Genomic DNA, 12101 nt, shown 5'->3' with positions numbered 1-12101 from the left:
AGTTTCATGCTGTAAAAACTGAGGTGGAGTCCCAGATGTGGCCTGCATGGAGGAAGGACTCTGGGAGATCAGAGCTGGGCCGCACTGCCCCAGCCTGCGCTGCTAGCCCAGCCAGGAACTAAGGTAATTCAGAAACATCCCTTGGTCTGGGAGAAAGAGGCAGGCTGACAGGTAGGTAACATGGGTAAGGAGACATGCCTAGAGTAGGGGGGCACTTCTGCTGAATAACAGCGACCGGCAGGCTGGCACGATGGTTCACTGGGTAAAAGTACTCGCACACGAGTGCTTGACAATCTGAGTTCAGTCTCCAGAAACACAGTAAGAGAGAAGTGTCTCCCAAAGGCTGCCCTCTGACCTCCACACATGCACCCTAGCATTCACACACCATCACACACATACACACACACACACACACACACACACACACACACACACACACACACACACTAATCACAAGGAATAGGGTTTAGAAATGTCTAATGAAAACGTGAACAGGTGAGGGGCGCTGTGATTTACGGCAGCCAACAGATGGAAGGGCTCTCAGGACTTCCCATCCTAAAATGTCCCTCCATATTTGGTCAGGACAGAATGACAGGGAGCAGCCAGTGGTGACAGCAAGGTTGTTTCTGGCACACACGTCTAGGAGAGTGACAGGAGCAGCTAGCTCCTCCCAGGACTCAGGGCCCAGGCCAGCCCTAGCCATGTCTTGGCAGAAAGCCTGGACCTTGTGCTTGGGCTCACAACAGCCTCCAGGCACCTGGGACCACACCCCTTAAGTCATTACAACAGACTGTGAAGTTAGGAGTCTCTAAGCTGACCCTCTGAGGTTGCTTGTCTACAACATCACAGCATGGTACTCTGAGGATAATCAACCAGCAGGGGTGTTCATCCTTCAAGCCACCCTGGTGTGAGTCTGAGGAGGAGTCTGTCTGAGGACCAAGGACAGCATCTCCTCCCTCCCAAGAGTGGAGATGGTGGCAGACCATGCCTATCCTTGAAGCAGAGTAACATCATCAGTAAAGCTCAATGATGTAGCCCTACATCAGAGCTCCCAAGCCACCTTCTCAACAGAGCCGCTCCAAATGACCACCACATCCACTTGTGAATGTCCTGGACCTCTCTCCAAAATGTCTATGCATCCTCATTCCTTACCCAAACTGTCCCTTCATGGAGACTCCCTGACCCTTCTGGAGACAGAAGTCAGCCATTGATCAGACTCACACCCTTACCGGTCTGTTGACATCTCGGTGTACACAGTGTTCCCTTGGCTGGCTGCTCCAAAGGGCACCTCTTCCTTTACCTGTCTCCAGCCTTCCACAGCACCTTCTTCTAAGCCTCATGTGGGGCTGGGTAGGTGCACAGGTGTCCTCATGAGAACCTTGAGGGGGCGACGATGATCCGAGTACCTTCTGTTAAGTTTTTTTTTTTGTTTTTTTTGTTTTTTTTTTTGTTTTTTTTTTGGTTTTTCGAGACAGGGTTTCTCTGTGTAGCTTTGCGCCTTTCCTGGAGCTCACTTGGTAGCCCAGGCTGGCCTCGAACTCACAGAGATCCGCCTGGCTCTGCCTCCCGAGTGCTGGGATTAAAGGCGTGCGCCACCAACGCCCGGCCCCTTTCTGTTAAGTTTTAAGGATCTTGTGTTCCAGACAAAACAAGGACAGTGCCAGCACACTTCAAGAATGGAGGCAAGTGATTTCTTAGGCTCTGATGATATATGGGGTGGCAGAGGCAGGCCTTGACCTAAGAAGGTGTGATAGCCTAACAGGCATGATGCCACCTAGAGGAGGCCTGGCAGGAACCCAGGGCCAGAGGTTGTAGGCTGACCCTACCACATCTCCCTAGGTGACCCCCACATACTCTGATGCCCTGGCTGTCAGTGCCCCATAAAGCATTAAATCCACTGAGACATGGGCAAGTTCCCAAAGGAGCACCCAGGCTCTATGCCCCCCCCCAACTGAAACTGGAAAGGACAGGATTGAGAAAGCCCTGAGGAAACCTATGAAGCTTCCTCCATACACATTGACACACACCACCTACTCTGTAGACCACCCACAGGCTGCGATTGCCCATGGCCTCTCAGCAAGAACGTGAGATGCAGCCTGATGCTCTAGACCCCTGGCACCCTGGCAAGGGCCTCCACCCACCCAGGCCCAGGGGTCTCCAGACTAAGCATCTTCTAGGACAGTAGCCAGTTTGATCTGTAAGTCTCATTCATAGGTGGTTATCTATCCCAAGGAGCCCATTGTTCCCTCTCAGGGCATTTTCTACTGTCCTAGGAATCACTCAGACCCAGGAAAGAGGCTATTCAGTCTGGCCCTAGACTCCTGGGAGACCTCCCCAAGCTGCTTTGAGGGAATGAACAAGGCCAGATGTGCATGGATAGAATCAGGCCTGAAGTACCTACTCTCTCAAGGCCCTGGAGAACCTCGCCCTCCGACAGCCCATCAGCCTTTCTCAGGAGAAGAGCATGTGGACAATTGCTAGTCAGTTTTCTGGTGCCATAATCAATATCTGAGGCAAATCAGAAGGGTTGGTTTTAACTCAGAGTTCCAGAGGCTCCAATCCATGATGGCTTGGCCTTGTTATATTCATAAAACAGCACACTGTGTTGGAGATGTATGATGGGGCGAACTGCTCATTTTGTGCTAGCTAGAAGCAAAGAGAGAAGGGAATGCAGGATTCCCCACGGCCTCTTCAAAGACACATTACTAATGACCTAATTTCTTCCATATATCACCACTCCCAATAGCTCTGTGAGCTGGTGGGGCCCAAACATTTAACAGGGGCCTTTAGAGAACACTCCAGACCCAAGCTATAGCGGGAATGTTTCAGGAGCAAGAGGAACAGGTCAGGGACAGAAACACAAGACAGAGTAAGAGATGGGCATGTCCTGTGTGCCAGGCACTGTCCTTGGGGAACAATGTGGACTCATTCATTTTGTCCCCAGAACAAGGGTGTGACATCATTGCCAAGGAAGTGGACATCCACAGAGATTGTCTAACATGGCCAAGGTCATGGGGTCAGTAAATCAGGACTTGAAGCGGAACTTGCTAGGTCTTTGTGTCTCCATGGCACACCTTGCATGCTGCTGGCTCAGACCTCTTTACAGGCTTCCCAGGACAGCCCAGCATGCTGCAGGGATGGAAGTCGCGCCCAGCCTAGAAACCAGATCTTGCCTCTACTGGAGCCTGCCTAGTGCAGGGTCACTGTCCCTAAGGTAGGAAAGAACAGATCGGGAGGGCTCCTGAGGGCCCTGAACTGCTCTGTCAACCACAGCCCAGTTATATGTGGTCACTGGGCCAGAGAGTTGCTCTGTCTGCCGCCACCTCTGGATTCTTTAGCCCCTGGGGCCTCCCCTGAAGCATGGCTCCTAGGCAGCATGCTCTCACTGTGCTGAAGTTTGTCATCTCCTGACACTAATATTATTTAAGGCCTAAAGTCTAATGTAAGGCTTCCTTTTAGCAAGATTGTCTCATTTAATAAAAACTGCCTGTCTCTGTCCCCCAAGGTAATCACGTTGATGATAGTGCACTCCCTGAGCTGTGATTTGATCTGGGAATAGAATTATCACGAAGCCCAGCTCCGCTGTCACAGATGCTCTGTTTGGTGTTTTTCCCTTGAAGTAAACAGAAAGCATCCCAGTGGAAGGAGCCACTGCTCAGCAGGGACTGTGGCAGCTGGCCTCCCCACTGGCCACTCTGTCCTCAACAGTCACCCTCTCAACGGCTCAATTAGTAAACATTTCCCAGTCTGTGCCCTGGGCCGCCGTTGGTGCAGGTGAGTTATCTGATCTGAATGCCACCTCCATCTCTTTTTTTGTTTTGCTTGCTTGCTCGCTTGCTTGGTGGTTGGTTGGTTGGTTTGGTTGAGTGTGTTTTTGTGGTTTTGTTCTTTGAGATATCATGGAGCCTAGGCTGGCCTCAAATTCACTTTGTAGTGACAGTGGCCATGAACTGGTCCTCCTGCCTCCATGTCTTGAATGGCAGCTTTTAGGCATGTTCCATCACACTTGGTTAATGCAGTGCTGGCCCGACATGCATGCGAGGCACGTACTCAACCAGCTGAATTATATCCCCAACTCTCGTTGATGTCGGGTGACAAGGATGCAGGCAGCACGAGAGGAGAAAAATCTACCAGAGACGCGTGACATCCTGGTTCTGCCTCCCGATACTGTGACACTTCTGCAGCCCAGTGTCACCTCAGCCATGACCTTCATCACAAGGATGCTAAGAGCAGTGGATAAGCAAGTGAGGACACTGTAGCACTCACTAAAGAGGCCTCTTCCTCAAGACTCCCTGTACATGACCCAAAGGGAGGGATACTGGTGGAAGTATTAAGGCCACTCTACGTAGTTAAAAGGGAGGTTTATTGTGTGGGGTAACGTACAAGTAAAGAAATAGGTTACAGGGTCCGGGAAAGGTGAAGTGCAGTCCGGCGGTATTCTCTGGAGAACTCTGCTCGGTCTAACTTCAGGGTCCACGATCCAGGAACCAAGAGAGCCGGCACATCAGGATCTCAGGTCTTAAAGGCTCCTGTCTCGGCCCTGCCTCATAGGCATGACAGTTGCCGGAAGCCTCAATGGGGGTAGTACTTCCAGGTCAAAGCTGGTCAAAGCTACCCACTACAGAGGGACCCTCCAAAATTTTGTGCATACTTAGAAAGAAGAAAGATCAATTAAGATAATATGTGCCAAGTATTTGAAGTGTAGTAAATGTTCAGGGTACTGTTGCTTTATCATCATTATCATCCACCACCACCACCATCATCATCATCATCATCATGCGCATAACCGTGTGTATCAGTGCCATCATCTTGACCATCATCTCCCCACAGCTACCACCACAGCCATCATAGCCACCATGATTCCCATGGCCATGGTTATCACCGTCAACACTACCACCGTCCCCATTGTCTCCATCATTTTCACCTGTGCCCTGACCGCCACCATCATGGCTAGGCCACCATCAACACCATCAGCCCTGTCTGTCACTCTTCTGTAGGTGAGTAGCGAAGCCCTCCAGGACGTTAGAGGTTACTCTGGTATGCAGAGTAGTTGCCAGACTTGAAACTCTCCTCTCACCTGCTGTGTGGCTGTGAGCTAGGCCTTAGTGTCGTCCCCTCTCTGTGCTGTATTCCCCCATCTGTCCATCTGGGCTCAACAGTGTTGAACCTGGAGACCCAAGTAATTATGAGCATGCGTGGGGGCATGTCACTCACCTCCCTGTGCTGGCTCTCTCCCTGGCTAAAAGGAAAGACCAGGGGCTTGCCAGAACCCAAGGAGTTCCCAACCTATAAATGACACCTACAAAGTCACATGTGACCAGAAAAACGGGGTCTAGCAGGCAGAGAGGGTATTTGAGTATTTGAAAGCTCCAGGGGAACCAATCCCAGGGCTTACTAGGCTCTGCTGGGCTGACGGCTACAAACTGTGAGCCGTACGCTGGAAAAGGACACAGGGCAAGCCGGGCAGTGGTGGTGGTGCACGCCTTTAATCCCAGCACTCGGGAGGCAGAGGCAGGTGGATCTCTGGGCTTCAGAGTGAGTTCCAGGAAAGGCACAAAGCTACACAGAGAAATCAAAAAAAAAAAAAAAAAAAGACACAGGGCATGCAGCTGGGAGAGATGGGTTTGAATCCTTCATCCTCCAGGCATTCACTGAGGGTCCTCGGGAACACTGAGGCCAGGTTTGCACCTACATCATGACAGTCCTGTCCGATATTAAATATTTAAATAAAAATAATTTTTTTAAAAAAAGGCATGGCAGCATGTACCTGTAACCCAAACTCTAGCAGGAGGGAGACAAGTGGATCCCTGGGGCTCACTGGTCATCCAGTCTAGTCAAATTGGTAAGCTCCAGATTCAGCGAGAGACCCTGTCTAAAAAATAAGGTGGCATGTGATTGAGGAAGACACCTAATACCATCCTCTGGCCTCCATACATGTAGACACACATACACATACATAGACAAACACTGGGGCAGGTCACATTTGTCAAATGTCTGTCTCATGTTTCTGGGCCCACACACTCTGCTTTCAACAGGACTTCACCCTTTCTTGAATCTGAGTCCATCTGTGATTGGAACAGAACAGGAGTGACATAAACTAGCTTCAGACTTTCGTTCACAAAAGCAATGCATCTTCTAGAGGAGCCACCATGCCGGAAGGGAGCCCAAGCAGCCACATGCAGAAAGGACATACAGGGGCTCCCATGCCACCTTAGCTGGTCTGTAGAGTCAGCGCCATGGTCACCTGGAAGGCGTAGAGGTGGGAGTGGCCTTCAGATGAGGGCATCCCAGCCAGAGTTCCTAGGGGCCATGGCACAGAGGCAAGCCATCTCTGTGGTGAGCCTGACCCGGCTTCCAGAAGTACAATCCGGCTGTGGTGGTTTCAGCCTGCCGAAGTTCAGGAGGCCGTTTTAGGCCACCATGTAGTGAGTAATGCAGAAGCTGATATCTAACAGGCCACACTGGCTAAACCCAACCAGGAGTCAGGGAATGAATGATCACACAGGGTACAACAGCTGGGAAGAAAAAATGCAGGGTGTAGAAGTGAATGTCCATCCATACTCAGGGTGAGCATTTAGAAGCCAGGAACTGAGGGTGCTCCACATAGACTGTCTGAGTCTTGAGACCCATTTTTAGGTGAAATGGAGGCTTCATCCCATCGTGTCTGGACATGTGTCCAGTTGCCCAAATAGCCCACGACACACTCCACTGTCTACCCCATTCTCACTCACACACACACACACACACACACACACACACACACACACACACACACCTTCTTGTCTGGAAACCCCAACTTTTGAGTCTGATCTGCTTCCCCACATCATAACTTGATGAGGGTGAGGCAGGGCGTGGGGGTGCTCTATACCATGAGCAAAAGGTAAGAGTTGGATTGTTGACTTAGGGAGAAACTGGCCCTGCTGGCCCTTTTCCCACCAGGCACATGCTGGCCTCTGTGTGTCTCTTGCTTTGGATTTTCTCGAAATCCTTTATACACCCAGCCTATTCTACCAGAGGCCCTCTGAAGAACCCTCCACCATCATACTCCTTTTCCTTCCCTAACCCCCCCATCTACAGAACGAGTGAGTAAGCAACTGTGTCTCCACTGAGTCTCATCAGGGACTTCTCTAAATCCCCTGTACACCTTCCTTCCTTCGGTAGTACTGAGTAGGACTCACAATTAAGCAAGAAAGCCACAACCAGCAGCAGAAAGCTTCACTGTCACCATGTGTCCTCAGAATCCCACTCTGGCTTCTTTCCCGACCCTGAGAATCATAACTAAGCACTTCCTGAACTATGACTACCACAGGAGCAAGGCCCGTGCCTTTCTATTGTTCCTACTAAAACAATAACCACACTTGGTATCTCAGCCGCTGTTGCTCAGCTCATTATATTTTCTCATCAGGAACCCCACATCACATGGGATAGCTCAGGCCCATGAGGGAGATGACCTGCCCACGGACATCCAAGTGAGGAGTTGCAGAGCCAGGACAAAGGCAGAACTCCCCCTACATGACGCCTTAGGGCCTCTCCCGCTCCAGTGCTGCACGCTGGGCCTCCGAGCAAGGAACGGGCGCTCAATAAATATTTAGAGAAAGGCACAAGACCATAGCCGATCCTCGTGGTGTGACAGCAAGCAGAAACCAACCCTCTGCAGAAATTTCCAATTCAAACACCACAGCTGCATGAGGGAATCCTAATACACCGAAGCCTTTTGTTTTTTTGGAGGGGTTTGTGCTTTCAACAATGAGAGGTAGTACAAGGAGGTACCCAGACAGCCCCTGGGAGTCACTTCTGAGCCGTGATTTCAGATGTGAGATGGAAAACATTTCACAGCAAACAGATTCTGCTTATCACAGAGGGAGGGAGGGAGGTAAGAACTCAGATCCCATTATTTAACAGGTGACAAAACTCACGCTGTCAGAGTCAAGGGACAGGTTGGAGGTCACGCAAACAGGGATGGACACCAGCTGCCTTGATTCCCAGGCTAGGGATGGGGCTCTTGCAGATCCTGTTACCGTCAAGTCCTAAATGACCTGCTCTAATTGGCTTTGTGGAGAGGACAGAGGGCACAGTACTGAATGCAGGCAGAGGCCATAAGGAAGTCTGTCCCAGAAAGACTCCTTGTCCCCAGGCCCCAAACACCTCCTTCCACTCATCCCCCAGTTTCTACAGCAGGTGGCCATCAGCACACATGGCCGGAATCCCATTCTTCCATGGTGCTCTGTAGAGAAAAGGGGAGGGACTACACTGTGGCACCAGAGTGGTGACACTACACCCTTCCGAGGACCTCCTAGCCAAGTGACTAGAAGCTCTCCGGTCTCATCCAAACCGTAGTATTTGGGGAGGGAGGGGGTGTGACAGAGGATACTCAGCACCAAGTGGAAGGCAAAGCCCCCTGTCCTTTGACCTTGAGGGCATACTTCATCTCTCTAAGCCTCAGTTTTCTTGTCTGGGAAGTGGGGCTCTCAAGCTAAGCACCCTTCTTGAGAAGCAATTAGTGTGAGCTCAGCCCTGTCTCAGCTGACCATCACACCTGCCCTCTCATCAGCAGCAGCTGCTCAGGCCCAGGCCGGAGACATACCGACAAGCCATAGTTGGTCTAGTCTTGTGACCACGCAAACCACACAGCACCCAAAGGACTAGGAGGTGGCTTAGCACAGCATAGAGCTGTGGCAGTTTCTCAGGAATACTTCTAAGTGGCAATGCAGAGAGACCTGAAGTGGAGTCAGGAAGTCGAGCGAGGCCAGCAGGTTGTCAGTACAGTGTGGTGAAGCCAGAAACACCAGAGGATGGTTGGGACCCAGACCTCTGCTTGTCGGGGACAGCCATCCATTGTAAGGCCTAGCACGTCACAGCCCATAGAACATGGACTAGGCTGCCAGGGGTCTGTGTGGCTGGAGCCTGCAGCAAGACATGGCTCAGAAGCCAGCACCAGCTCTCTCCAGCCTATAGGTCAAGTCCTGGGTCAGCTGGTGACATTGTGCACTGGAGTAAGCATTTTGTGTGTACACTTAATTAAGTCTTGCTTTGCCCCAATGACTGGGGACATACCCCAATCCATAAAGGACTCATAAGGGAACACAAAGCAATGAAATACAAATTACAAATTAGTAGTTAACACAAGAATTGAAAATCTGACTGATAAATAAGACAGAGACTCCAAGTCTTAAACGCTATTCAAAGTGTCAGTTTTTAGACCTGAGCTTCCTGGTAGCAAGTGCAACAGGGGATATTCAATCAGTTACATAACGTCCATGACATATAACAAATAACTTTATAAAGCCCCATGCTTGGGAAAGTCATAACTGCTTCTGGTTGTAAAGCAGACATTTTTCCTGGCAGTCTTCATTATAGAATGACACAGAATAGACAGAAAGATGACACCATACCAGCAAACTGTTCAACAAAAGTGATCCCAGCCAGGTGGTGGTGGTGGTGGTGGTGGTGGCGGCGGCGGTGGCATACGCCTTTAATCCCAGTACTCAGGAAGCAGAGACAGGTGGATCTCTGTGAGTTTGAGGGCAGCCTGATCTACAGAGTGAGTTCCAGAACAGGCTCCAAAACTATACAGAGAAACCCTGACTTAAAACAAAACAAAACCCAAACACACAAAGTAATCTCACAGAGGCCAAAATACTATTATTTGTAATATCTCCTTCCCTGGCCCAGTTTTAGGCTTGGGCAGATGAAGCTGGAGAGTTTTAAGAATGGAACAATCTTGTTTTCATTGTTTATTTCTTATCAAATTTCATTTATGACCCGTGAGATGGCTCAGTAAAGGTGTAAAGGTGGGTAAAAACGGGTAAAGGTGCTTGCTGTTAAGCCTGATGGCCAGAGTTCAATTCCCAGGACCCATATGGTGGAAGGTAAGAACTGGCTCCCACAAGATAAGAGGTCCTCTCTTCTCTCTCTCTCTCTCTCTCTCTCTCTCTCTCTCTCTCTCTCTCTCTCTCTCTCTCTCACACACACACACACACACACACACACACACACACACACACACACATTTTAACAAGTCATTTGGCAACATAGTTTGACCAAGCAATCCTGATTGGTTCCTGTCTTGTGTAGAGCTCTGGGGAAGCTGAGCGGGCAGGCAGGTCTGGGCCATGCCTTCTTGGGCCTGGAGAGCTGGAGAAGGGATCAAACAGGCAGTTTAAGAACAGACTGAGATCTAACTAGGGTCTTAGGGGATCCCAAGCACTGTGGGAAAATGAATGAGGGGCCTCACAGTGCATGCCCAGGAAGGCTGCCTGGGATAAGTGAGATCCTAGCCAGATCAGTGAGACAGATTGGGTAACACCCGATTGGGAATGTAGGTGGGGGGATCAAGCAGCAGGGGATAGACCATCAGAAGTAACTGCTAAGGAACCCACGGCCCCGAAAGATACTCCAGAGACCAAGCCATTATTCTGTCACTCTATCAAGAGCAACTTGAGGCTAAATAGAACCAAGCTGGGTATGACCGTGCACGCACGCCGCCGCCCCCCCCTCCACCATCCCCCAATTTCCTACAGACACAGAATATCTGGGTCTACCAGGAGAAGAGCAGTAGGCATCTTGGACAAGCCACTGTCAGATTTGAAACCTACCTAAGATTCTGGGAGCTGAAGAAGACCTTTGCCACCTGCCCAGTCTCCCTCATTTCATAAATAAGAACCTGGAGACCCAAGAAAGAAGAGAGTTATCCAAAAAGACCCAAGTGACAGTCCCCAAAAGCGCAGAGCCAGGAGGAAGCAGAGGGGATGGTGGGACTAGGCAAGTCAGCCAGGAACCCTTAGAGACTGCGGAGGGAAATCCCACGAGAGCAGAAATATGCTGAGCCTGGAGTCCGCTGCTGAGACCCTGGTCACAGGGACACGTGCCCCAACCTGAGTCTCCTCATTTGGTCGGTGGGATCGTACTGACATACCTCACGGGGTTACTGGGAGGAACAGAAAGTGAGTGCTTTGTAACCTATTAAGCCCTGTGCCCTGTCCCAAGTGTCGGGAAGAGGGTGACCTCAGGGACAACGAGCGAGCGCTTTGTAACCCCACACTCAGCTCTGACAGTGGCCTGTGAGGGAGGAAGGTGGGTCTCCCTAGCTCACAGACTACAGAAGCTGAGTTCACTCACCTGCCCAAGCCCTCCCAGTTCAGGGAGGGTGGAAAGGCATCAGGGGGTCTAAGTCATCCACCCAAGGGCTCAGCAGACCCACAATGGAGAGTGGGCAGCGGAAGCTGAAATCCAACTCTCAGGAAATGCAGATTCCCCCAGTCTCGGGGCCTCCAGTGTAAGCAATGTTTTGCCCTGATAGTTGGAGCTCAACCTCACTCCTAAACATGGGGCGAATGGCCTGGGGGGGGGGGAGCTCCTGTGTGACCACATGAGGTGTTCCATCTACCACAGCTGCCTTGGCCATCTATTGCGTGATAAAGCCCTCAAACTCTCTAGCATAGAGCAGTTTAACTAGGTGTCTAGCTCTGTGGGCCTGGGGTTCAGATGGTGCACAGCAGAGATGACGTGGTTCTGTGCCACAGTGTCTAGGGTCTTAGTTGGAAAACTCCAGCAGCCAGGAAGGCTTGGTAACTGTGCTCCTCTGGGACTGTGGGCCTCTGGCATGGCCTCTGTGCCTTGAGCTTCCTCTGGACATGGCAGCCTGGGAGGGGACACTTCGTACTCAACCGAGGCCTTCAGGAGCAAGTGTCCTAGTGATGTGGTGGAAACTAGGAAGCTAGGTTAGGGTTAAGGTTAGGGTTCCCTTTGCCGCACTCACTGGATACGAAAGTCACAGACCTGCTCAGATTCACAGGAAGGCTATAAAGAACCAACCTCTCTGTGGGAGGAGGGTCCAAGGATGGGCACCAAAGCAAAATCTGAGCACTGCCCACCAGCCTGGCAGGGAGGGCAGCAACCCACCCTTCAAAGACTGCTCAGAGAGGCTAATGGAAGGTACGGCATGGTCAGTTAGGGAGACCCAGGACCCCTCCAGGCCTCTGCTGCTTGTGACCCTGGCCTCTCAAAGCCCATCTTCGGCTCTCATATCTTCCCCTAGAATGATCAGGAAGTTAAACCGACACTCCCAAAGGCGGGGTCAGGTCCCATCTGCCGTGGCAAGA

General features: G+C 51.0%; 1 long non-coding RNA gene across 1 annotated transcript in view; it reads right to left on the bottom strand.

Annotated features, from left to right (window-relative positions):
• The window catches only part of LOC107403027 (uncharacterized), an 80725-nt gene that overhangs the window by 42649 nt on the left and 25975 nt on the right, over nt 1-12101 (bottom strand). The window lies entirely within an intron of this gene.

This window comes from Peromyscus maniculatus, chromosome 9 (genome assembly GCF_049852395.1).
Source record: "Peromyscus maniculatus bairdii isolate BWxNUB_F1_BW_parent chromosome 9, HU_Pman_BW_mat_3.1, whole genome shotgun sequence".
Classification (NCBI taxonomy): Eukaryota; Metazoa; Chordata; class Mammalia; order Rodentia; family Cricetidae; genus Peromyscus; species Peromyscus maniculatus.
This window is presented reverse-complemented; position numbering and strand designations above follow the sequence as displayed.